Source organism: Cheilinus undulatus, linkage group 14, assembly GCF_018320785.1.
Source record: "Cheilinus undulatus linkage group 14, ASM1832078v1, whole genome shotgun sequence".
Taxonomy (NCBI): domain Eukaryota; kingdom Metazoa; phylum Chordata; class Actinopteri; order Labriformes; family Labridae; genus Cheilinus; species Cheilinus undulatus.
The window spans coordinates 3,535,174-3,562,648 of record NC_054878.1 but is presented as its reverse complement, the minus strand read 5'-3'; positions in this window follow the sequence as shown (position 1 = coordinate 3,562,648).

Below are 27,475 nucleotides of genomic sequence, written 5' to 3'. Positions count from 1 at the left end.
CAGGTCCAGTGCCAGCAGGTGTAAACAAATACAAAATTTCACTCATTTATCAAGATTTATCTAAACTTAAAGCAAGGAAAGGTCATAATAGGATGCAATAAATGAGTTGAATATGGTACATTAAGAGCAGTGAGGAGATTTGTAAAGTGATGCATGGCAGAGCGCACAGCAGTGCAAATGCTTTGTCACCTCAGCTCTGCAAACATGTTTTCCAATAAAAGAGGCTGATACAGACTGCATGATTTCAAAGACTGAAGGAGATTAATTTATTTGACCTACTTTTGATGTTTTTTTTTTTTAAGATGAAGAATTTAAACCACCTTGCACAGCTGCACTTCGCTCTCTCATAGAGTCCATTCCTGTCTGCACCTCTGATTAGTTTTCTGCATCTCTAGGTCTTAACAAATATCAGAGACAGAGGTTTCAAACATCTCTCCCTGTGGAGAATTAAACCCCAAACACAGATATCATATCTCGCTTTGGTGATTCAGTTCAGTGTCAGCCTGATTTAATCCCTCATTATGACAATATGTAATGCAAAACCAGAACCAACTAAATTTACTTACATACGAAACAATTTTATGTCAACAAGATGTGAAATTATGGTTTTGATAACTTACGTTAAACGGGAGATAGTTTATAAATCTTGTGGTTTATTTAACTCCAGGTCTCATCAAATAGTAAAAGTTTCTCACATAACTATAAAAACATTATTTATAACTAAAAATTTGATCCTAATCTGGACACAGGCTGTACTATGACTTGGTGCCGTGCTCAATGTCAAGCTTTCACTCAGTAGGTGAGGATTTGAGGCTCTGTGAGCAGTACGGGAGAGCAGCAGTCCAGACCAACTCTCCACGGGATTCTCCTCTTTTTATGGACTCTGTGCACTGATCCCAGGTTGGGTGAAATAATCTCGGGGTCAGATGAGATCTTGTGGACAACAGGTGTTTTAAAGACATAAACAGTCATGCTGAATGTATATTTGTAATGAATATTCCAGTCTTGTACATTTAGCATCAATGGGTCCTAAAAATGTTCAAAAAAGTGAAACACGCAGACGGCTGATAAACTTTACTTTTGCCTGGCTTAGTACTTCTCTGATTATAATCTGATTATTAGTGGAAAAATTAAGTAGATATATTCATCATCAACCGTGTCTCATGACAGAGATGAGATGCTAGCGATCTTAAAATAGCTTATGTATTAATTTATCCTTAATTTAACCAGATGAAAACCTCATCGAGACTAAAAATACCTTTTCAAGAGTGTCCTGGCCAAGACAGCGGCAGTGAACAGAGTGCATGAGGGTTTAGTGCCCAAAGGTATTCTGGGAAACCTTTGCAGATTTGTCATAGCTTAAATGATTTTAATAATAACAAATTTCTCTCAAAAGTTTCTTGAAAAATTTCAGCATAGGTGAGCAGTTAATATCATGTCTGTTTTGATAACTGATGATGAAAAAAATAAAAATAAAGTTGATTTATCCTTTTAAGTTGATTATCATGTTTGAGTCACAGAATGACTAAAAATAAAAAAGTACACAAGTGAAATTTCAACATCACTTTATTTTATGTCCATTCAGAAAAACAGTTCTTCACAGTTGTCTCATTAAAATCTGAAGTTAACATTTTGGTTTTTAAAATTCATGAGATTCACAACATTGATTCCAATCAATCCACAAGTTTTTATTTCCATTTAAATGTAGAAATAATCCAAGAACACAGCAGTATTATTTAAGTGGAGAATCATCTCTAATTCTACATTTATTTAACATTAATGATCAGAACTGTTCCAGACATCAATAACATGGACTCGTTTCTTTGTTTTTCAAAATATTAGAGTTAAAAATGTCAAAATAAGAGATTGTTTTTAAGGTGATGTGACCATTCCATTAAAAATGTGACCAAGTCCCAAAAACAGCAAACAGTAAAACACAAAACTTCTACTGACTTAAAGCAATGATTATAAAAGAGGCAGAACAGTCAAATCAATTCATTAAGATCGTTTTTATGATTCATGATCAAAAAAGCAAAAAACGTGTCAGGAAAACAGAAAATATAAGAGTCAGGTAAACTAAAATGATAGTCAGTAATCAGGCAATAACCAGATTAAACTGGTCTGATCACATTGATCTGTAACTGGGAATAATCAGATTAAACTGGTCTGATCACATTGATCTGTAACTGGGAATAATCAGATTAAACTGGTCTGATCACATTGATCTGTAACTGGGAATAATCAGATTAAACTGGTCTGATCACATTGATCTGTAACTGGGAATAATCAGATTAAACTGGTCTGATCACATTGATCTGTAACTGGGAATAATCAGATTAAACTGGTCTGATCACATTGATCTGTAACTGGGAATAATCAGATTAAACTGGTCTGATCACATTGATCTGTAACTGGGAATAATCAGATTAAACTGGTCTGATCACATTAATCTTTAACTGGGAATAATCAGATTAAACTGGTCTGATCACATTGATCTATAACTGGGAATAATCAGATTAAACTGGTCTGATCACATTGATCTATAACTGGGAATAATCAGATTAAACTGGTCTGATCACATTGATCTATAACTGGGAATAATCAGATTAAACTGGTCTGATCACATTGATCTGTAACTGGGAATAATCAGATTAAACTGGTCTGATCACATTGATCTGTAACTGGGAATAATCAGATTAAACTGGTCTGATCACATTAATCTTTAACTGGGAATAATCAGATTAAACTGGTCTGATCACATTGATCTTTAACTGGGAATAATCAGATTAAACTGGTCTGATCACATTAATCTTTAACTGGGAATAATCAGATTAAACTGGTCTGATCACATTAATCTTTAACTGGGAATAATCAGATTAAACTGGTCTGATCACATTGATCTATAACTGGGAATAATCAGATTAAACTGGTCTGATCACATTGATCTGTAACTGGGAATAATCAGATTAAACTGGTCTGATCACATTGATCTTTAACTGGGAATAATCAGATTAAACTGGTCTGATCACATTGATCTATAACTGGGAATAATCAGATTAAACTGGTCTGATCACATTGATCTATAACTGGGAATAATCAGATTAAACTGGTCTGATCACATTGATCTGTAACTGGGAATAATCAGATTAAACTGGTCTGATCACATTGATCTATAACTGGGAATAATCAGATGAAACTGGTCTGATCACATTGATCTTTAACTGGGAATAATCAGATTAAACTGGTCTGATCACATTAATCTTTAACTGGGAATAATCAGATTAAACTGGTCTGATCACATTAATCTTTAACTGGGAATAATCAGATTAAACTGGTCTGATCACATTGATCTGTAACTGGGAATAATCAGATTAAACTGGTCTGATCACATTGATCTATAACTGGGAATAATCAGATTAAACTGGTCTGATCACATTGATCTTTAACTGGGAATAATCAGATTAAACTGGTCTGATCACATTAATCTTTAACTGGGAATAATCAGATTAAACTGGTCTGATCACATTAATCTTTAACTGGGAATAATCAGATTAAACTGGTCTGATCACATTGATCTATAACTGGGAATAATCAGATTAAACTGGTCTGATCACATTGATCTGTAACTGGGAATAATCAGATTAAACTGGTCTGATCACATTGATCTATAACTGGGAATAATCAGATTAAACTGGTCTGATCACATTGATCTATAACTGGGAATAATCAGATTAAACTGGTCTGATCACATTGATCTGTAACTGGGAATAATCAGATTAAACTGGTCTGATCACATTGATCTATAACTGGGAATAATCAGATGAAACTGTTCTGATCACATTGATCTGTAACTGGGAATAATCAGATTAAACTGGTTTGATCACATTGATCTATAACTGGGAATAATCAGATTAAACTGGTCTGATCACATTGATCTATAACTGGGAATAATCAGATTAAACTGGTCTAATCACATTGATCTGTAACTGGGAATAATCAGATTAAACTGGTCTGATCACATTAATCTTTAACTGGGAATAATCAGATTAAACTGGTCTGATCACATTGATCTGTAACTGGGAATAATCAGATTAAACTGGTCTGATCACATTAATCTTTAACTGGGAATAATCAGATTAAACTGGTCTGATCACATTGATCTATAACTGGAAATAATCAGATTAAACTGGTCTGATCACATTGATCTGTAACTGGGAATAATCAGATTAAACTGGTCTGATCACATTAATCTTTAACTGGGAATAATCAGATGAAACTGTTCTGATCACATTGATCTGTAACTGGGAATAATCAGATTAAACTGGTTTGATCACATTGATCTATAACTGGGAATAATCAGATTAAACTGGTCTGATCACATTGATCTATAACTGGGAATAATCAGATTAAACTGGTCTGATCACATTGATCTGTAACTGGGAATAATCAGATTAAACTGGTCTGATCACATTAATCTTTAACTGGGAATAATCAGATTAAACTGGTCTGATCACATTGATCTGTAACTGGGAATAATCAGATTAAACTGGTCTGATCACATTAATCTTTAACTGGGAATAATCAGATTAAACTGGTCTGATCACATTGATCTATAACTGGGAATAATCAGATGAAACTGTTCTGATCACATTGATCTGTAACTGGGAATAATCAGATTAAACTGGTCTGATCACATTGATCTATAACTGGGAATAATCAGATTAAACTGGTCTGATCACATTGATCTGTAACTGGGAATAATCAGATTAAACTGGTTTGATCACATTGATCTATAACTGGGAATAATCAGATTAAACTGGTCTGATCACATTGATCTGTAACTGGGAATAATCAGATTAAACTGGTCTGATCACATTAATCTTTAACTGGGAATAATCAGATTAAACTGGTCTGATCACATTGATCTTTAACTGGGAATAATCAGATTAAACTGGTCTGATCACATTAATCTTTAACTGGGAATAATCAGATTAAACTGGTCTGATCACATTAATCTTTAACTGGGAATAATCAGATTAAACTGGTCTGATCACATTGATCTATAACTGGGAATAATCAGATTAAACTGGTCTGATCACATTGATCTATAACTGGGAATAATCAGATTAAACTGGTCTGATCACATTGATCTGTAACTGGGAATAATCAGATTAAACTGGTCTGATCACATTGATCTATAACTGGGAATAATCAGATGAAACTGGTCTGATCACATTGATCTGTAACTGGGAATAATCAGATTAAACTGGTCTGATCACATTGATCTGTAACTGGGAATAATCAGATTAAACTGGTCTGATCACATTGATCTTTAACTGGGAATAATCAGATTAAACTGGTCTGATCACATTGATCTATAACTGGGAATAATCAGATTAAACTGGTCTGATCACATTGATCTATAACTGGGAATAATCAGATTAAACTGGTCTGATCATATTGATCTATAACTGGGAATAATCAGATTAAACTGGTCTGATCACATTGATCTGTAACTGGGAATAATCAGATTAAACTGGTCTGATCACATTGATCTGTAACTGGGAGTAATCAGATTAAACTGGTCTGATCACATTGATCTTTAACTGGGAATAATCAGATTAAACTGGTCTGATCACATTAATCTTTAACTGGGAATAATCAGATTAAACTGGTCTGATCACATTAATCTTTAACTGGGAATAATCAGATTAAACTGGTCTGATCACATTGATCTATAACTGGGAATAATCAGATTAAACTGGTCTGATCACATTGATCTGTAACTGGGAATAATCAGATTAAACTGGTCTGATCACATTGATCTTTAACTGGGAATAATCAGATTAAACTGGTCTGATCACATTGATCTATAACTGGGAATAATCAGATTAAACTGGTCTGATCACATTGATCTATAACTGGGAATAATCAGATTAAACTGGTCTGATCACATTGATCTGTAACTGGGAATAATCAGATTAAACTGGTCTGATCACATTGATCTATAACTGGGACTAATCAGATGAAACTGGTCTGATCACATTGATCTTTAACTGGGAATAATCAGATTAAACTGGTCTGATCACATTGATCTTTAACTGGGAATAATCAGATTAAACTGGTCTGATCACATTGATCTTTAACTGGGAATAATCAGATTAAACTGGTCTGATCACATTAATCTTTAACTGGGAATAATCAGATTAAACTGGTCTGATCACATTAATCTTTAACTGGGAATAATCAGATTAAACTGGTCTGATCACATTGATCTATAACTGGGAATAATCAGATTAAACTGGTCTGATCACATTGATCTGTAACTGGGAATAATCAGATTAAACTGGTCTGATCACATTAATCTTTAACTGGGAATAATCAGATTAAACTGGTCTGATCACATTGATCTATAACTGGGAATAATCAGATTAAACTGGTCTGATCACATTGATCTATAACTGGGAATAATCAGATTAAACTGGTCTGATCACATTGATCTGTAACTGGGAATAATCAGATTAAACTGGTTTGATCACATTGATCTATAACTGGGAAAAATCAGATGAAACTGTTCTGATCACATTGATCTGTAACTGGGAATAATCAGATTAAACTGGTCTGATCACATTGATCTGTAACTGGGAATAATCAGATTAAACTGGTCTGATCACATTAATCTTTAACTGGGAATAATCAGATTAAACTGGTCTGATCACATTGATCTTTAACTGGGAATAATCAGATTAAACTGGTCTGATCACATTAATCTTTAACTGGGAATAATCAGATTAAACTGGTCTGATCACATTAATCTTTAACTGGGAATAATCAGATTAAACTGGTCTGATCACATTGATCTATAACTGGGAATAATCAGATTAAACTGGTCTGATCACATTGATCTATAACTGGGAATAATCAGATTAAACTGGTCTGATCACATTGATCTGTAACTGGGAATAATCAGATTAAACTGGTCTGATCACATTGATCTATAACTGGGAATAATCAGATGAAACTGGTCTGATCACATTGATCTGTAACTGGGAATAATCAGATTAAACTGGTCTGATCACATTGATCTGTAACTGGGAATAATCAGATCAATCAGATAATAATCAGTTTATCATGATGTTTTAACTGAACTCAAGCTCCCTATCATTCTTTCTCTACTGAGACAAGTAAAATATCCACCACCAAATAAAAAACCGTTCAAACAATAACACACTCATTAAGATATAAAGATAAAAGGATATAGGATAAAATGAAATTATTATGGCTGTAGAAGTTAAAATTTTTGATAAATAAGTGATCAATAATGATATTGATCCTGATTATTGTCTAATTATGAACTCAGCTCAGAGTTAAAGCCTGATTGTGTTTTGTTAGATGGTTCCTTTCCCATCTAACTGCAGTCTTCCTTTATTTCTAAAGAACATGTTGACTGACACGGTCACTGTCAGACTTCTTCTAAACTTTATCTTTGTCCTGTTATCAGAGGCACAGCTTGTCAACAGGCAAGGCAGGCAGCTGCTTTGGGCTCCAGGCCACTAGGGGGCCCCCAAGGGTTGATAAACTTAACTGCACAATAATGTCCTAAAATGTTGCGACTGCAGTGACCTACCCCATTAACCCCATCAAACAACCAGTGGTCAAATTGCAATGACATCTTAGACGGATACCCCCTGAAGGGGCTCCATATCATCCCTGTCGCACTGCTACGTGACCTACATCCAGTAACTTTACTGAAGTGCATCAATCAAAGTAACGTCAAAGCCAGCGATGCAAAATGAAGTGGAGCTAAATATCAGGGAGCGAGAAAAGAAAGAGAAGAAAGGAGAAAGCAAGACAGCAGTAAGGGAGCAGATAACGATGTGTGGCAAACACTTAGACTAGCGTTAGGTGTAAGGCTGTTCATTGTTTAATAGTTAGTTAGCCTTGTTAGCAGAGCAGGAGGCTGTAGCCTGGGGTTCCTGCTCCGTCAGCTCGCCGTTACTTGGGTTCCTTCTGATTTCCTGACCATTAACACCTGCTGGTGCCTGTGTGTCATCCCTCTCTCTCACCTGCACCCGCAACATGTGTGTCCAATTCCTCTGACCATCCACGTAAAACACAGAATGACAGAAGTTGCGTTCAGTTTAAGAAATTATAATATTGCGTTCACTGAAGCACTGCCCTTGACAAATAAGGGTTTTCACTGTTCTAGTCAAAGTTTTCTCTCTGATTGAAGCACGAAAGAAAAGTCTCACATCCTCATCAGGCATAACGCTCCAAAAACATCAGCTATAACAGCTGACAGCCTGGACTAATTTAACCCTGGTTATACTAATAAGAGTAACACCAAGGTCAAATTTACAGACTTTATGTACACATCCTTGGTTTTTTAACCCGTAGGTGGAATTATTTTCCTGATCATTGTTCGTGAGTGCCAAAACGCGCTGCGTACTTCACTCAGCTCCTACAGAGAGTTCGTTTTCTCTCTGTTTGCCCCTCTCTGTTCCTGTCCTTGTCTTTAAATCAAACGCTTTATGAAAAGAGGCCAGTTTTTATTGAAAGAAGGGATTTTCCCCCAAATAACAGAATGATGGCTGCGTATCTCTGTCAGTCCCTTCCTATGCGTCACGACGCGCATCAGAGCAGTGGAGACGCTTAAACTGTATCTGCAGCGCTATGAAGAGCGTTAAAGCTTCTGTGCGCATTTAAGGAATTAGACTGTGCCTTGTTTACGAACTTAAACAGTTTTAGTGCCAGCAAAAATTGAATACAGACCTGATCCCAACACAGCCCTCTAACTTGGTTCTTGTAGTAGAGCTCCCATGATAATTCTCATTAAAAACTGCTGCAGATGCTCTTGAAATATGTCTGTAATTAATTATTTCCTAATGTGTTTATAACCCTACGTGTCTGACACTGTGCTGATATGATATGATATTATGATGAATGTAAATCCTGTGTGGTGGAAAAATGTATCAGTCAGAGGTGGAGCCATGGGGTTGCTTTCAGGGTCTATGCCCCTAATGTTTTCTCCAAAGCCCTGAATCTTTAACTTTGGTAAAAAAAAAAAATGTATCTCTGATTACTGATGAATGTAAAAAGAACTAGCTTGAAATTTTGATAAACAGATTGACCCTGCTGATCACAACACGGAAATTTCATTCTTGTTACCAAACTGAAAAACCCAAAACAGATGTTTAGTTTTTTTTACTTTGAAAAGCTTTAAAGCACATGTTACACAAGAAATAAAAACCTTACAATTAATATTTATGCATTTTTTAGGAAATATGTATCTGTAACCACACATTTGGCAAGGGGGGGTAAAAGCCAAGAAAAAACTTGGAGCATATTACACACTGAAATAAGTCTCAGACATCCAATCTTAGAACAAAAGTGAAGTGCTGGCTGTTGTGGTAAAAACACACCAGAGCTGTAGCTATTTTTGGCTAATTGTGTTCTGGATTACCTGTATTGCTGTATTGTGATATGTGCTGTGTATATTGTATTGTATTTTATTTAGCTATAGTGTGTTGTGGTTTAATAGGAGCTGAATTCATCGTACTGCAAATGTAAAAGCTCAGCTGGGGACAAGAGTTCAAAATTAGCCAAAGCTGTCAGGTCTTTATACAGCACTTATATTTATATTTAGATTATTAATAAATATGTTTAACGCTTGTCAGAGGGGCCCCTTGGGAATATTTGCTTGGGGCCCCAGCACACTCTAGAATCGCCACTGCCTATTATAAAGTAGTAGTAATCGTAGCTATCATTGAGAAGTCTGTCTGGTTAATTTATATTTTTGTTAGAATAAAAACAGTGTCTGTTTTCATGACTGATGTCCAGATGAATGTCTCAACAGTGATGAGCGGTGTGGATGTAGCTCACTCTCATCTTCAATGAAACCATACAGACGGTCATTTCTTCTCTCCTGTAAAGAAAAACAACAACTTTTATTGACTCTTTAACTGTTAAAAAACAGGTAAAATATAAGGCATGGTAAAATTACTGTCTGATGTTAAATAGATGTGAGTGTCTCAAAGATCTATGAGGACACTGCTGTGATGTTTTTGTAGAATTAAAGGTGACATGCTATAGAAAATAATATTCTTGTTCATATATTTAAATATCCACAGCGTCTCCTGAACTAAAAAGTGTGAAATAAGACATTCCAGTCGTTTGCTGTTAATCGGCCCATGCCTGAAAACAGCCCATCAAGAGTCCACGCTGTTTGGAAGGTCAAAATGTTCATGATGTTTGATCAGTGTTATACTCTGGAATATATTTTATATGGTTGATATGTTTTTAAAAGAAAAAGTGAGTCCATTTAGTACAGAAACATTTAGTTTAGAATGAAAGATAACTCATTTCAGGAGCAGGGAGCAGTGACGGGACATCCACAAACGGGCCAGTCCTAAGAGCAGGCTCTGCAGCAGCTGGCTCCCATTTCAGAGCTTTGTGGTTTTTGTTGTTTGACCTAAAAAATCCTGAATGGGTTCTAGATAAAGAGTTGTTAGGGATCAGACAGACCGGCTCTTCTTCCTGAGCTGAGATAAATGACCCAAGTATCTAAAACAGTACGTGCTCCGTCTACAGTCAGAATACAGGCTGTACAAAGACATCAGCTCATTTTAATTTGGTGGCAGCAACACATCTCAAAAAAGTAGGGACAGGGCAACAAAAAACAGGAAAACTAAGTGGTACTAATGAGAAACAGCTGGGGGAGCATTTTCTGTCAACATGTCAGTAACATGACTGCGTATAAAAGGAGCATTTCAGAGAGGCAGAGTGTATCAGAAGTAAAGATGGGCAGAGGTTCACTAATCTGTAGAAAACTGAGTCCATCTACAGTCCATAAAGTCATCAAAGATTCACAGAATCTGGAGAAATCTCTGTGATCAACAAGCAAGGCTGAAGAGGCCCTCAGGGGCCACTGCATTAAAAACAGGCACGATTCTGAACTGATCCCACTGCATGGGCTCAGGAACACTTCCAGAAATCACTGTCTGTCGATTCAGTTGGCTGTGCCACAAATGACAGTTAAAGAGGATCTGGTTGCAGACCTCAACAACGAGATGACCTTGGTCATGAGGCAGGATGTGATGTAAGCCAGAACCGGAAGGACGTACTGAATGTTGTATGTTTACCCTAGTGCTGTACTCAAGACCACACTATCCGAGGCCTAGACTTGCCCAAGACCAGAGTGCACCGAGACCAAGACAAGGCCAAGACTTTTAGGGTTCGAGACCGAGTCAAGTCCAAGATCAAGACAAGACCTAGACCATAAAATTCAACTTTAAAAAAAAAAAAAAAAGCGTGAAAAGGTTTGACAGTTAAAGAGCATTCTCCCTTTAATTTGAGTGTTTTTTAAATGTCTCTGATGGATAAAAACAAGATGTCTTCAACTCTTGCAAAGAACAACATGCAAAAATCTCAAATCCTAACAAATTTATTCAACTATCTTGTAAAAAATTAATCCTTGTATGTATTTTAAAGCCACTGACAAGTCTGTTGTTTTAAATATCTGAAAATGAGATGTTTATCTAGATTTGTCAGGTGAGTGAGGCCTAAAGTAAGAGCTCAGAGGTATTTCTAACTAGAAATACGATGGACTGATGTCTGAGTTTTTAAAGGTGTAGCTATTTGTTGTTTTAACCAGTGCTTTTCTGTGTTATCACATTAATGAAGTTGAAGAACAGCAGATCAGTGCTGGTCTCCACTGGTTTTGATGGAAAATCCTGAGCCCGGGCTTTTCCGAGATTGAGACAAGACCGAGTAAAAATGTTCTCGAGTCTGAGACAAGACATTCAAAAGGTGGCATTGAGACCGGTCTCAAGACCAAGACCATTCCTGAGTACTACAACTGCTCACAGTCAGAGGTTATGGTAAGTACCTATTTTTACAACCGCAGAATTTTGTGAATAAAAATCAAAAATTTCCTGAGGGGGATGAACTTAAATTTAACAAACAAGAAACTAAGGAAATCCTCAAAGAGGGTTAGGGTTAGGGACCCGAACCCTAAAAGTTAGGGTTAGGGTTAGGGTAAGGGGGATGGGATTAAAAATAACAACAACAAGAAAGAGGAAAACCCAGCAAAGGTTACCATGTCACTATCAGCCCCACAGTCAGGTCAAAATGAGCTGAAAATGCCTCACTATAGAGGTCTGCAGTTGGAAGCCTCTCGTTAAAGCACTATCATGTAAAGAAGAAAAGTGAACGGGACCCAGAAATGCTACTGCCTTCTCTGGATTATACCTCATTTAACTGAGGAAACATGGAAGACTGTTCTGTGGTCAGATGAAATCACAGACGCCTTGTCCTGTACACTAAAGAGGGGAGGGACTGTCCATCTTGTTCTCCTGGCTCAGTCCTAAAGCCTGCATCTCTGATGGTATGGGGTTGCATTAGTGCCTATGGCGTGGGCAGCTCTAACATCTGGAAAGGAACTATCAATGCTGGAAAGTAGAGAGAGGTTTTAGAGCGACATAGGCTCCCATCCAGACAACGTCTTTTTTGAGGAAGGCCTTGACTATTTCAGCAAGATGATGCTAAACCACATCCATCACAACAGCATGGCTTCATAGAAGAGTCCACGTCCTGAACTGGTCTGCCTGCAGTCCAGACCTTTTACCAATAGAAACATTTGGAGCATCAGAAAAGGAAAAATCCAGGACTGTTGAATCTACATCAGACAAGAATGGGACAACATTCCTCTCCCAAAACTCCATAAGCTGGTCTCCTCACTTCCAGATGTTTACAGACTGTTGTTAAAAGAAGAGGAGATGCTATATAATGGTAATTATGGCCCCGTCCCTACTTTTTTGAGATTTGTTGCTGTCATCAATTTCAAAATGAGCTAATATTTGTCATGAAATGGTAAAATGTCTCAGTTTAACATCTGATATGTTGTTAGGTTCTATTGTGAATCAAATATGGGTTTATGAGATTTGATCTGAAACAGTGACCCAACTTTTTTGGACTTAGTGATGTAAGAAAGGTCAGTATGAATGAAAGTGAGTGTGATTGTGTGCTTTACTGTCAATCATATCTACTGTGATGATACCTTTTCATTAGAGAAGCCTGGAGACCTTTTTCCTGAGTTTGTCATTTTGTTTTTTGTAGCCCCCATTCTTGATCCATGCAATGATTGTGTTCACATCTTTGGCTGTCATCTCTTTTGGCAGCAACTTGCTCCAGTTCTTAACCATGTCTTCACTGTGCTGTGGGAAACTGGCATCAAAAACAGAGAGCCTGGTGTTACTCAGTGGGGCATTTAACATCTTGAAGCCCTTATTAGGATTCAGTCTAAATCTCGGTATCGCACCAAGAATCGTCAGTTTGAAGGTGTCAACGACATTACCATTTTCAATGGTTTTAGTTAAGAGCTCTCTGTATTTTTTGGATATTGTACTGGGGAACTCCCTATGTACTTCAGCTGGCACATAAACAGTTGGAAGTTCAAGGCCGTGTTTTTTCTTCACCTTCTGAATCTGCATGGTATTCGGATTAGGTGAGCCTGTTGCCACTTTAAGCATGCCTTTGGCTAACAGACTTTTTTTATTTGAATTTCCTGCAGCTGCAATACAACTCACTGCTGGCTGGTGGTCTGCATTGATGATCTGTCCAATCCCTGGATTTTTACTGCGATAGTTATTCCAGTCTCTGTATTTTTCTATCTTGCCAACCTCCTTCTTGAGTGAGGCTTTAGTTTCTTTGAATTTAACTATTCCTGCTCCCTCTGCGGTGTACCAGTGTCCTCCTCTGATGGCTTCAGTCCACTCCTTCCTCTTGATGAAGGGCTCCCATTGGCCCGAGTGTTTGAGGAGAGCGTCGGCCTCCTTCTGTCGCAGTTCTTCTGCTTCCTTTGTGATGTCTTCTTTGCTTGGGTTCCTGCCTTTAGCCAGAGCGAGATAAAGGCAGCTCTTGTCCTCACCGCCTACAGGGACTCTCTGGTTATTAATGAGCACATCATAATGGCCGTCTGGGTACTGGTCACTCTTTGGTTTATAGATCAGTGCGACTGTTTGACTGGCAGGCTTGGTGTCTGGGCTCAGCTCCTGCATGAGGGTCAGCTTGCCCTGCTTCTCGGTGAAGATGACCACCTTAGTGCCGGTGGTTTCTGACAGGACTCTGATGTCCAGAATGGTGCCAGCAGTCTTTGGATCCCTGATCTTGTCAGCATGTGACTTTGACCGTTCCCCTACCTCTCCTTCAGGATGATGTTTAGAAAAAAGGTCTACTGGCTTGTGTCTGATGTAGCTGTTATTCTGTCCAGCTCTGAGTAGTTGCTCAGTTCGGTCGCTCTTCAGGCCAGATCTTACATGTTTGGAAACCACACCGTGTGCTCTGCTTTGAATCCAGGAAACCAGGTGACTAGAGAACTTCTGGTGGAAAACCTCTACCAAAGCAGCAGACAGTTTTCTGCTGATCATGTCAACTAACTTCTCCTTAAATTCTTTCAGCCTTTCAGTGTCTTGAGATGAACGTGTTGCCTTCTTGTCTTCCATGAATTTCCTCAGCTGTTCCTGAAGGTTTCTGAAGAACTCTCCGGAGAGGTTGCTCACCGCCGCGGTGGCTTCCACGGCCAGTGACGCCATGTGTGCGGTTTGGATGGTTGAAAGAATTGCCCATGCTGTTCCTTTGACCTCTCCTTTCGCTTTGTCAATCACTCTGCTTACAGAGCTCAGCTTTTCCTGCAGGCTGAGGTTTGCATAAAACGGCTGTACTGCAGTCTCACTCAGCTCTTTGAAAACATCCAGCAGTCTGGACTTTCTGTCTTTGTCCCCCAGAAGATCCTTAAGTTGCTCTTCATCGTCAACATGTGAGCGGATAATGGCGTCCACTAATGAACCCAGTTTTTCTCCTTCAATGTTTGATTTTACATCATCAGCAATTCCCTGTTTGACTCTATTTTCAATATAGTCTAATATTTCTTTCAGTATTTGCTCCTCTGCCTTCCCTAGCCCATGGGTGACGAGTTCTTCCACCATTTTTTCACCCGTGTATTTTACTGAATTTTTCAGATTTGTTCTTGTGACGAGACTGAAGCCTTCTTTGGCCTGTCTGGAGAGAAACTTTGGCATCGACTTGAGCTGTTTTCCAAATCCCTTCAGTAGCATCCTAGAAGCTTTGAAGCCCTTCGCAACCAGTTTTCCAATCCCAAACCCAAGAAGAGAAACACCAATAGAAATGGACTTTTCTATGGCCCATGATTTCCAGCTGAAGTCTCCTGTCACCATGGACTCAACAGTAGAGATGCAGTCTGATACTCCCTCAACAATTAGTCCCATGCCGACCTGAGCAAGAGTGCCATATGTAACTGCAGTCAGCACAACGCCTCCAATGATCTGTGCGATTCCAAGAAAGAACACTGCCAGAGCCCCCCATGAGAAGCGAGGCTCCTTCTCAACTGAAAACACGTACAGAAGACCTTGTCTGAAGAGGTTGTTCACTTCCTCTTGGAGGTCCTCATCAGCACCAGACACCAAGGACGCAACAGGGGACTTTTTGGCTATTGCATCTCGCCCCTCGGCTTTTATTGTATCCAGCATTTGGATGGCTTCGGTGATGTTTTTGTCCAAGTAACTCAGCATCTGCTGCTTAGTCAGTAACTGCTTTTCCAGGCTAGTTGTGTCACTGCTGGATGGAGAGGACATTTTTACCACCTGCAGACAGATCAGGAACTCCTCACACAGATATTTCAGAGACTCCTGTGCCTTCTTCAGGTCATCTATGGCCTTGCTGAGGTAACCTCCTTCCTTCTTCATTATAGTGCAGTACGCATGGCTGTAGAAAGCTATGGCTGCCCAGCTCTCATCTTGGTCCATGGCTTTTTCAAAGAGCCTGCTGCTGTCGTCCCATTGTCTTTGTCTCAGGGTCACATTTCCAAACTTGATATAGTGATAAATGCTTGAGAGAGGTGACGTTTGTCTCTGACTCTGTTCCTTCGCCTTTTCTAAATCATGTTTCAAGCTCTCAATCAGATCATTTCTTTTCAGTTGGTCGATGTCATCAGATTTGACTTGCAGCCATGTCCCCCAGAATTCATTCATGATGGCAACAATAGCCTTTTTCTCATTGCCATCAGTGATTGCATGAATTTCCTGAAGCGTTTTACAGTATTCAATAAACAGTTCCTCCCGCAGTCTCAACTCCTCGATGTCTTTCTTCATCTGACTGATCTTCTCTGCTGCCAGTCCATCTCTGGTCTCCTTAGCTTCGTCCACAGAGAACGCCGTCCTGATGGACTGCTGCTGGTGTTCAGTGCACATGATTATCTGAGCAGATCCAGGTTTACCTTGGCGTGCGGTGCGACCAAAAGCCTGGAGTTCCACTCTTGTGTTTTCAGAGAGGAAGGACAGTATCACAAACAACCCCCCGTTGTTGTTCACTGTATCTGACACTTTAATGTCCGTGCCACGCCCGGCCAGGTTTGTGGCAACAATGACATCACCAGGGCGCAACTCGCCATCTGTTACGCTCAAACTGTCATTGTCACTGCGGCAGTAGAGGATGACTTTGGAATTCTCATCAATGTTTCTTCTCAGCTCTTCATGGATTTCTTTGGCTTTGTTGATCGTCTCACAGATCACCAAGGCGGCTCTTCCTTCCCGATAAGACTTTGAGGAAATCTGTTCCAGGACCACACGTTTGATTTCAGATTTCCATTCCTCAGCTGAGTCTGTCAGTATTCCTTTGAGCTCAAACAACTTCTTTCTGTTGAATGCTGGAATTTTGCAGGTAGAGATTCCTCGATGAAGTTCCTTCAACAACTCAATGTCTGTGTTGCTCCCCAGAGTTCCAGTTGTTCCATATATGTTCCATATATATCTATTGCTGTCAAATGAATACATTTCAAAGAAGGAGATGTTGGAAACATAATTAGTTACAATTGAAGCTGCGCTCAGTTTGACTTTATGTTTAATCTCTACAAACTGCTGCAGACCATCGCTCCATTTCTTGTTCAGCTCCACAACACCAGTGGATCTGAAATCCACAAGAGAGACACTGTCATTTTCAATCACATATTCCCGTCCTTCTCTCAGCTGCAATGCCAGAAAGGCGTTCTGAACCCACACAGACACTTTCTTCTCAACCAGATTTCTCAGGAATCCAGGGACGTTGATTTTGTCTTTGTTGTTTGTACATGGAGTGAACTGAACCTTCTCTTTGACTGTGTCTGCGATGGGCTTGATTAGGTGTTCTTCTGAATCATAGAGAGTACAACACAAGCCTTCATCCAGTACTAGAAAGGTGAGCTCTGGAATGTCCTGGTTGTTGTACGGACTGCGCTTCTTCAGAGAGAGGGACCCCTGGTCGTCTAATGTGTAAACAGTGAAGCCATAGGGGACATAGTCCTCAATTTTATCAAAAAACTTCACCATATCATCCTGACTCACAGTCTTCAGTTTCTGTAGAAGTTCATCCTTCTTACTTTCACAGATTTCTTCCGTGAATCCTCTCTTCACGGTGCCAGTTTCTTCAGCAATCCTCAGAATGTCCATTGGATCTTGAATTTCACTCTCTTCTGTGTCTATTGAGTCAAAGATGGCCTTGAAGAATGAGGCTGGAGGACTTTGTACAAATGTTTGGTGCTCAGCTGATAGGAAGCCGTACTGGCTGACATGGCCCCAGATCATGGCCAGGATAATGTTGAGGTGCTGCATGGACACCATGGGACTGGACAAGTATGTCAGCTGCACCCCCTGATCCAGCAGCAGAGAGTCTACCTCATCAACGATGATGCACTGATATTTGCGATCAGGCCTCACGTCCTTCATTTCAAATGTCTGGCGAAGATGATCTGCAGCAAAGGCTTCAACAGTTCCATAGACCACATTTTCCTGGTAGCATGCTTTTCGTTCTTTGTCCTCAGTTTTATTGGTGTTTGAGTCAACTGTCATCTCGAAGTACTCGTAGAACTTCTTCCATTCTTCTGCATCTCTTTGGCACAACACAGAGGAGCTGGACACAACATCTACTTTGTCACCCTGCAGCACACGCAGCGCTGCAAACATCGCTATCACACAAGACTTCCCTTCTCCAGTGCCCATCTCCAGCAGCCTCCCAGTATCAGACAGAGCCAGGAGACACCAGCTGATCATCTGGGTGTCTCTGGGCCACCACCCATCTCCACTCTTGTTTGGTGGACCAGTGTTGTTGTGTACAGCATTGCATAGAACTGCTAGGACCTGCTGAAGGTCCTCTGTTTTTCTGCTGAGACTCAGAGCCTTGGCTTTCCTGGTGTCTGTGTGTTTTTTTATTTCCCCCGTACTGATCAGGTCTCTGACATGAGTCACTATGATCTTTGATTTTCTCAGTGTTTCTTCATCAATATCTCCCATCTCCTCTAGTTCATCAAAGAGGGTGTCGATGCTCTTGACTTTCTCATCTCTGAGGGTCTTCTCTAAATGTCTGATAAAATCTTCAGTCCTGTATGTTTTGATGAGCTTCAGGAGAGATTGGCCGTTCTCATCGCTCCATAGAGAACTTACCTGGTACGTAAGCATTAAATGGAGAATCTTCTGGATCTGGGTGAACTTGTCATCATGGTGATGGTCAGTTAAAACTGCAAGGAGGTTTAGAGACTCCACTGCTGACCACAGTCCTTGTGCTACGAGATCTGAAACCATCTGGAAGACTTCTTTTAGAGATTCTGGAGTCTTGCTGGGCTCCACACAGCTCAACAAAATCTCCAAGCACCATCCTCCTGCAGGAGATGTCTCATTTTTCTCTTTAGTAACCTCTTTCAGGAGATTCTCCAGAGAGACCAGGATGAATTTTCTGGGGAGAGGAACTTCTCCAGTGATTTTCTGTGACAGTCTGAGGGATTCACTGTCAGAGCTACTGTGTTGGTTCAGGTTGGAGTAGAGCACCTTAAAAAGGGCCATAAGAAAGCTGTGCCTCACTTCTTCATCTTCTCTGTGGAATTTACCCATGAGCCTTTGCAGGACCTTCCTAGCATCATTTTCCTCAAGCCTAGAAAGTTCCAGATCGGTGGAAAATGTAAGACCTTCAAAGATGAACTGTCGACTCTGCTGAATGTTTCTCTTCTCCATCACCTCCATGCCCCGCTGAACGTAATCAGAGACAAAGTCAGAGATGGTTCCATACAGAACGTCTGCCTTATAGACGTCTCTCTCTGCTTTAGATTTCCTGGTGTTTGTGTCCACAGTTAATTTCAGGCTTTCAAAGAAGTTAGACCACTCCTCAGCTCTCTCCTCTGGTTGACCATCAGAGCTAAGGACTATGTCTACTTTGGTTGCCTTGAGCGCCTGTTCGGCTGCAAACATGGCGGTGGCACATTTGTCGTCCTGCACACCAACGGGCTCTGATCCTGCACTATTCTCAGTCAGGACCAACGCACACCAGCGCAACATGCTCCGGACTGTGGGCCACCATCCTTTGGAGTGAAAAACTGCCGTGCAGAGCTTAAGCAGAGACATCTGAACAGGGTCTGCATCATTGGCCACATGTCCTGAGGAGTGCAGGACACCAGAGGTGATGTTTTCAATCCTGTCAGTAACTGAATCATCCAGACTCCATTTCTGTTGTAATTCTGCTAAAGCTGCTCTCAGACTGTTCTCATCTGTCTTTCTGATGCTCTTTTGCAAGTCCTCATAGGATTTGTTGGAGTCCAGAACTTGGATTAGGGAGTTTCCTTGTTCATCTTTCAACCCTGGAGGAAGCTCGTAGACCTGGACCAAAGACAGGACTTTACTGATTTTCTTATCGTCTGTGTATTTCTTTTCCAGTGCTGTGAGCAGGGTCATGGCCTCCACCGGGGTCCACTGGTTGGTCTGAACGAGTCTGAGGAGCTTCTCAATAACTTCTGAATGGGGCTCTTTGGTGTTAATGTTTGTGAGAATAGATAATAGAAGCTTTAGGCACTTGATTTCCATCTTTAAAATAAACACAGAGGCTCTGTCCACCACTGTCTGCAGTGATGATAGAAGCGTGCTGAGGAATTCAATGATGAGGGTTTGCTCAGAGGAAAGCTCCTCTTTAGCCCATCGTTTGGCCATGAGAACCACGTCAGTGTCAGAGTGCTCAGTCAAAAAGTGCATTAGGGTTAGGTAGAGGGCTTGGCTCAGCAGGAAATGCTCAATCACGCCAGAAGCTGATTGGCTGACAGAGCCCACCAGTTCCTGCACCTGTTCAGAGACTGTCTGCAGAGGTTCCTCCTCAGACATCTGCAAAGACAGAGCACACAGCTCTGTGAGGAACACATTAGTGAGCTGTAGAGTGCTGAGTGAAGGGGGGGCATCTATCCATTCTTCAAAAAGAAGGGAGTCCAGAGCCGACACAATCTTGTCCAGATCCTCAGCTTTCAGCTGACTTATGCTCAGACTCCGAACTGAGATATTACATTTTATTGAGAGGATCTCCAGAAGCTCATTTGCATCAGTCATGGTCACTTTTAGGATGTCTCTCCTTGACTTGTTCTCTTCTGAAACAACAGCACTGCTGAGCTCATTCTCACGCTGTTCTTCTGCTCGTTTGATGGACTCTGACAGTCTTTGGTTAAGTTTCTCTCCTTCCCAATCCACAGCCTCTCTCTTTGGTCGCCTCTTCCCTTGTCTTTCCCCATCCTCCTCTTGTCTCCTATCTTGCTGTCCTCTCATAGACTCATGGAAACAGTTTGCACACTTGTATTCATAGTGGCTGGTTGGTCTGTAGTATTGCCCTCTGTTGAACACGAAGACATCCAGTCCGTAAACCTTATCTTCGTAGAGATCATCAAAGCTCATGCATGGAGGCAGGACATCGTCACACCTGGAACATCTCAGGCGGTCACCCAAGTAGCTCTCAGATGGGACTTGTTCCCTTGACTGCTCTTTTCTCCTCCTTTCCTCCTCTTGTCTCCTCCATTCCTCCTCTTGTCTTCTCCTTTCCTCCTCTTGTCTCCACATCTGCTCTTGTCTTCTCCTTTCCTCCTCTTGTCTTCTCCTTTCCTCCTCTTGTCTCCACATCTGCTCTTGTCTTCTCCTTTCCTCCTCTTGTTTCCTTCTTTCCTCCTCTTGTCTTCTCCTTTCCTCCTCTTGTCTCCTCCTCTCCTCTTGTCTCCTATCTTGCTGACCTCTCATAGACTCATGGAAACAGTTTGCACACTTGTATTCATAGTGGCTGGTTGGTCTGTAGTATTGTCCTCTGTTGAAAACGAAGACGTCCAGTCCGTAAACCTTATCTTCGTAGAGATCATCAAAGCTCATGCATGGAGGCAGGACAACATCACACCTGGAACATCTCAGGCGGTCACCCAAGTAGCTCTCAGATGGGACTTGTTCCCTTGACTCCTCTTGTCTCCTCCTTTCCTTCTCTTGTCTTCTCCTTTCTTCCTCTTGCCTTCGTCTGTCCTCCTCTTGTCTCCAAATCTCCTCTTGTCTCCTCCTTTCTTCCTCTTGCCTTCGTCTATCCTCCCCTTGTCTCCACATCTGCTCTTGTCTCCTCCTCTCCTCCTCTTGTCTCCTTCTCTCCTCCTCTTGTCTCCTATCTTGCTGTCCTCTCATAGACTCATGGAAACAGTTTGCACACTTGTATTCATAGTGGCTGGTTGGTCTGTAGTATTGTCCTCTGTTGAAAATGAAGACGTCCAGTCCGTAAACCTTATCTTCATAGAGATCATCAAAGCTCATGCATGGAGGCAGGACAACGTCACACCTGCAACATCTCAGGCGGTCACCCAAGTAGCTCTCAGATGGGACTTGTTCCCCCATTTTCCTGCAGGTTAGGGAGTCAAACCTGCGTCCTCCTGAAAGATAGCACCGTGTTTTGGTTAAATTTTTACACACATTCAAACAGAACTTTATGCCGTAGTAGCAAAACAGTATATTTGATAATAGCCAACATAGTCAGGGGAAATTCCCACCTCATGACACATTAGACTACAGTGCACCTGTTAAGCTCTCTCCTGGGGGGGGTTGTAGGTTTGTGCTCTTACCTTAGAAAAGTTTGATACCAATGACAAAAAGGTAGAGACAATCTGTGTGACAACAAAAGCCACAGATAGCAATTCGACTGAAATTCCTGACCCCGTATCTCCAGATGAGAGCCTTTTATGTGTCCTAGAGGAGAATGGTAAGTCACAGCAGGCTAAACCCCCACCACAGCTTCTTTGTCACAGGTTGGATGATCATGAGAACCAAAAACGCTTCTTGGGTTGAAAAAGACCACAGACTGGATCATAGGGTGTACTCACATGGTATGGTACACGACACCATACGGTACACGGCACGGCACAGATGGCCTAGTGTGAGTACACTAGGCCATCTGTACCGTGCCTGGGCCCGTTTCAGCCTAAAGTCTGGTACGTTTGGCCAGTGTGACTGCAATCGTTCCTTACTTTTGCACGGCACACTTTGAGGGACAAGGTGGGCCTAGGCACGGCACGGATGCAAATGAAGGAGCACAAGAGCGGGAATGTGACGTAGCATAAAGTAACAACAAGAGGACCCGCCTCAGAGAGCCCACCAACAGCAGCTCACAGGATAACAAACACCTTTCATCCTCCGTGCGTAAAGGAGAGTGCCAAATACACGGACAAGTGTGTGCCGGGGTTAATCACATGGCTGGTTTAACCTCTCTTATTATAAAATTATAATGCCAAACTATCATCCACTGAATTAACTTACCTCTTATTCTATTTCATGTCACCAAGAAGTGAAAGTGGGATTTTGATCGCTGACGTTTGAACAGAACATCGTTTATTAATCCTGAGGCGTTTTCACCTCCAGCTGTCATCAGATGGTTAAAATTGCTCTCGCCACAGTAAAAAACAAAACAAACAAAAAAAACTTTAAACTGAACATTTAATCCTGCTCTGGACACATGAGAGCTTGTTTGGTGCATCAGGCATCCAGGATTACGCTGAGAAAAGGCACAGTTCGTGGCGCATAAAGGAATGCCAAGGGGATTTAGATAGTATAAGGACACGCAGAGGAATGACTGTAGGGACTCATACTAGTTAAAAAGTCTGGGTTTCATTCAGCAGAATTGCTTGGAACTCTGAGCAGGCTCCAGATTATATGCTGTGAGCGATAACTCTTCGCTATGAACAGCTTTTTCTCTGTATAGTTAATGTAGCTGAATCCAGGTCAGGGGAAATCATTAGAGTGTCAGATCATCATGATATCATATAAATCTGTAACTATTTTACAGCCTAAAAAACAACACTTATGCATACTGAGTCATCAACCGTGGATGCTTTGTGTGATGACGTCGGCGCATGACGTATCCATGCCCAGGCCTGGATGCGTTGAACAGTGTGAGTGCAGGCCAAAGGGGGAACGGGGGGGGGGGGGTCAAATGGACTTCAGCACGGTTAGAATACGGCACGGTACGGATGGCCTAGTGTGAGTTCACCCATAGAGATTGAAAGAAACAACTAAAAAATCTGCTGGAGCTCCCTGTTTCTTTGAAGACTTTTGAAATCATTCCTTAGAAGACCTTAGAAGTTGGTGACATTGAAAAAAGACATCCCTGATTCCTACACTTTCAAACTGGGTTTCCACTGTCTCAGCCCCGATTCCTACAGTTTCAGACTGGGTTTCCACTGTCTCAGCCCCGGTTCCTACAGTTTCAGACTGGGTTTCCACTGTCTCAGCCCCGGTTCCTACAGTTTCAGACTGGGTTCCACTGTCTCAGCCCCGGTTCCTACAGTTTCAGACTGGGTTTCCACTGTCTCAGCCCCGGTTCCTACAGTTTCAGACTGGGTTCCACTGTCTCAGCCCCGGTTCCTACAGTTTCAGACTGGGTTTCCACTGTCTCAGCCTTGGTTCTTAAAGTTTCGGGCAGAATTATCTTTCCATACTAGCTGTAGTGCTAACATGATGCAGGTAAACAGTGTTTCTCGTTTTGTGTATTACTTTTAAATGGTAAGGATTTTATGTACTGTATGTGTGGTTCTAATCGTCTCCTTGATCTCAAATCAAACAATGCGTACACAACTTTCTCTCTGCTCTAAACTTATTCAGTTTCTTCTTACTGTTGGAGATTTGATGAACACACCAATAGGAAACAGTCAGAGCATGGACTAATCACGTTTGCTTCAGTGTTGCTGTGCTGTTCTCCAGGAGACATTTGTTTGGATCTCACTAAGACAGTCGCAGCATTCAATCATACACACACATCATCTCAGTTAACCTCCTATGCAGATGATTAATCCACCACCATCTCCAGTTCATCCCTCTATAAAGCGATCCATGTCTACATACAACTTACCTCTGTGTTGCTGGCTTCCTCAATCAGAACACAGCAGTGATGTCCAGAAAATCTGTGAGATTTAATATACAAACATTACTATGACAGAAGGTAAACAGTGTTGTTACCAATCATGTACTGCTCTTTTTGACAAATACATGATTAAATGCTCAAGAATGTAAAAAGTTAACAAGTATAAATGATGAAAAGCCAGTGGTAGGAGCTGTTTAGGTTTGGTATGCTATTTGTGACACTGAAATGAAATGGAGAACAAGAAGAAGGATATCACTGTAGCAATCACTAAAACAATCTGATTATCACTATAGCCATCATTGGAACAATCTCAAAAAAAAACCTATAACCTTCACTGGAAAAAAATCCCTGCAATCACTACCATTCACAAAAACAATCCCTAGATATCAAAATGAACATCAGTAGAACCATCATTAAATGTCAATACAACCTTCACTAGAAAAATCCCTAAATATCAATTTAACCCTATTTAGAACAATACATAAATATCATTTTGACCTTAACTAGAACTGTCCCTAAATATCACTATAACCTTCAATGGAACAGTCTCTAAATATTACTTAAACCTTAAGTAGAACAATCCCTCAATATTACTTCAACTAGAACAATCTAAAAAGTAACTATCACCTTCACTAGAACAATCTTTAAATATCACTTTACATTAAAAAGAACAATTCACGAATATCACACTAACCCAAATTAGAACAATTCATAAATATCACTTTAACCCGAGTTAGAACAATTCATAAATATCACTTTAACCCGAGTTAGAACAATTCATAAATATCACTTTAACCCAAGTTAGAACAATTCATAAATATCACTTTAACCTGAATTAGAACAATTCATAAATATCACTTTAACCCGAGTTAGAACAATTCATAAATATCACTTTAACCCGAGTTAGAACAATTCATAAATATCACTTTAACCCGAGTTAGAACAATTCATAAATATCACTTTAACCCGAGTTAGAACAATTCATAAATATCACTTTAACCCGAGTTAGAACAATTCATAAATATCACTTTAACCCGAGTTAGAACAATTCATAAATATCACACTAACCCAAATTAGAACAATTCATAAATATCACTTTAACCTGAATTAGAACAATTCATAAATATCACTTTAACCCGAGTTAGAACAATTCATAAATCTCACTTTGACCTTAACAAGAACAATCCCTAAAAATCACATTAACACTTATTAGGCTAATCCCTAAATACTACTTTAAGCTTAAGAACAAACCGTGATCTTTACTTTATCCTTAGTTAGATAAATCCATAAATATCACTATGACCTTAACTGGAACAATGTCTAAATATTACTCAAACCTTAGGTAGAACAATCTCCAAACAATACTTTAAGCTTAAGAAAAAAAAAAATCTTCATTCAATTTCACCTTAACCTTTACTAGAACAATCCAAAAGTATCACCTTAACATTAACTATTAGAATCCCTAATAATCCCTAATTATCACGTTTACCCTAATTAGAACAATTCATAAATATCACTTTAACCTTAACTAAATTGATCTCTAAATAACAATTAAACCTTAACTAGAACTATCTAAAAAATAACTTTAACTTTCACTAGAGCCATCTCTGAATATCGCTTCAATGTTAAAACTAACAATCCCTAAATATTACTTATTGCTTAAGAAGAACAATCTTTAAATATCACTTAAACCTTAACTAGAATAATCCATAAATATCAATTTTACCTTAACTAGAACAATCCTTAAATATCACTTTAACCTTAACTAGAACAATCCCTAAATAGGACTTTAAGCTTAAGAACAATCTTTAAATTTTACTTTAACCTTAACTATTACAATCTCAAAATATCACTCTAACCTTCACTGGAACAATGTCTAAATATTACTCAAACCTTAGGTAGAACAATCTGCAAATAATGCTTTAAGCTTAAGAAAACCAATCATTAAATTTCACTTTAACCTTAACTAGAACAATCCGACAGTATCACATTAACATTAACTATCACATATCCTAAATTTTAATTTAAGCTGAAGAAGAACAATTTTTAAATTTCACTTTAATCTTAAGCAGAACAATCCCAAAAAATCACTCAAACTTTAAATGGAATAATCCCTTAATGTCACATTTACCTTAATTAGAATAATTCATAAATATCAGTTTAACCTTAACTAGAAGTATCCCTAAAAGTCACTTTAAACTTAACTATAACAATCTCTAAATATCAATTTAACCATCACTATAACAATCTAAAAAATAACTATAACTTTCACTAGAGCCATCTCTGAATATAACTTTAACATTAAAACGATTAATCTCTAATTATTACTTTAAGCTTAAGAAGAACAATTTTTAAATATCACTTAAACCTTAACTAGAAAAATCCCTAAATATCAATCTAACCTTATTGAGAACTACGCCTTAAAAGCACTTTAACATTAACTCAAACAATCCAAAAAATAAATGTAAACTTCACTATAACAATGTCTAAATATCAGTTTCAACATCAGTAGAAAAACCCTTGATACCACTTTAAGCTCAACAAGAACAATCTTTAAATATTATGTCTAAGCTTAACTAGAACAATCCCTAATTATCACTTGCACCTTCACGAAAACAATCCCTAAATATCTCTTTAACCTTTACTGAAACAATCCCTAATTATCACCTTAACATCAACTAGAACAATCCCTAAAAATCACTTAACATTAAAAAGAACAATCCCTAAATATCACTTTAACCTTTACGATAAAAATCTCTAAACATCAATTGATCCTTCACTGAAACAATCTTTAGATATCATTTTAACATTAACTAGAAAATCGTTAAATATCAAAATAAACGTCAGTAGAATCATCATTAAATTTCAATACAAACTTCACTTAAATTTCACTTTAACATTAACTACAAACAATTCTTAAATATCATTTTAAAATTAACTACAAGCAATTCTTAAATATCATTTTAAAATTAACTAGAACAAGTCTTTAATATCACTTTAACATTAACTAGAACAATTTTTAAATATAACTTTACATTAACTAGAACAATTCTTAAATATCACTTTATTATTAACTAGAACAATCCTTAAATATCTCTTTAACCATAACTAGACCAATCCCTTAAAATCACTTTAACCTTAACTTTCCCTAAATATCACTTTTACCTTTTAACAGAACAATCTAAAATGTCACTTTAACGTTAACTAGAACAATTCTTTAATATCACTTCAACAACTCCTAAATATCACT